The sequence below is a fragment of the Arachis ipaensis genome, chromosome B03, assembly GCF_000816755.2.
Source record: "Arachis ipaensis cultivar K30076 chromosome B03, Araip1.1, whole genome shotgun sequence".
Classification (NCBI taxonomy): domain Eukaryota; kingdom Viridiplantae; phylum Streptophyta; class Magnoliopsida; order Fabales; family Fabaceae; genus Arachis; species Arachis ipaensis.
Window position 1 is genome coordinate 121,882,698 of NC_029787.2, and position 1,764 is coordinate 121,884,461.

The window sequence follows — 1,764 nt, forward strand, 5'->3', positions numbered from 1 at the left end:
GTGGTGTATTGTATCAGTAGATTTTTATATTCTCTAATAAAATTTGTGTGCTGTAACAAAAAAAATAATGTGTATTTTTTTTATTAAATATACACTAATTTAATTAAACTTAATTATTAAAATGCTTATACGTGTATCATCACCTTTTTGAATAGGAAAAGTATGGGAGCTAATGGAATATTTGTACAATGCGCACAATGGAGGTTTAGAGAATATTAAAGATATAACTATTAGTGTTACTTTTTTCTATTAGTGTAAGCTTCTAAGATGAACGGTATCATGACATGTTATTAGAGCTCTAGATCCGAAAGGTCAAGAGTTTGATCATTGGTGAACCCCAAAATTATCTTATCCTTTTAGAATGAGATATTTATTATTCTTAGTACCCGGATGGTTATTCTGACTATTATGGGTAATGTTCATTTTGTAACTCATATAATCCATTGTACAAATAAGCCATTAGCTCCCTCGTAAGACTCTTTTGAATATTCACGTCGCATTCTACACTGTTAGAACTTATAAGAATGAATTTTAGTACAATTATTACAAGACATACGCCACTAATGGCTATAATAACATTGAGTTCTATAAAATTCAACATGCATTATGTATAGGCTAAGAAAGTCTAATATATTTGGACCAATTATTAAACTATTGGAATGTGCCTAAACTACCTTTAATACTTTGTGAGGAAAAGCATAATAAAGAGATTAAAGCTTCATATACATGTATATTCTCTCTGATCTCTTAGTCATGAAAGCTTTATCCTCCATTAGTGGCTTAAAGAATGAAGATATCATTCAAATACAATAATAATGGTTAACTCAATGCAACATACTTTTGGCGTAACTAGGATTCATTATGTATGGTGCCATCACTTTATAACATATTTAATTTGAAGTTAGTTTTGTGCCTAAAATTCTTATAAGAATATAAGATTACCATCATTGGGTTTTCGTTTGGTCATACACAACAACTCACTTTAATATTATTAGTGTATTATCATGCACTAATATGCCTATTATCCATTATAATAATAATAACATTTCTCCATTTGAAACATCTAATAATTCAATGAAAATGAAGAGGCATCGAGGCATCCCATAGGAATTAGGATAGAGATGTAGTCCACTAGTCCCCATCCTCACTCTAAAGGTTTTTACAGGTGGATTTTTTTCCCCCAATTTTCATTTTTACAAGAAAATTTTTACTCCATTTTCATCCCCGTATATATTTATATATTCTCAATGATATCTATGTTGTTGTTTTTTTCATATTTATATATTCTCAATGATATTCATGATCTTGTTATTGTTTTTTTTTTTTTCCGTTTAATCAAGTCAGGTTCAAACTCGAAACATCTAAATATGAAAGGTGACGTGAGCTATTTTTTATTGGCATGTCCATCTTATTTTTATGAATGTCTTTCTTTATTAGTGAGCTTCTTATGCCCATCTTATTTTTTTTATGACTGCCTTTTGTCACCAATAGTAACAATAATCATATAAATATTGGGCTCTTAAACACTTTGAGAGGCCCTTATCGCAACTTTCAATATTAGAGCGTCATAAAATGTTAGATCCAGACCAAAATGTTACACCGATTGTGGGAAGTGGGCCTATTGCCATGTGAATTCAAAGTGAACTGTTCCAGACTCTTGATGTATAAAACGGGGTTTTCCTGATATGGACTTCGGCCAGGACAAGAAAAAAAACACCGGGGTTTCTTTACAATTGAATATATAACTAACCTTATAAATACTTT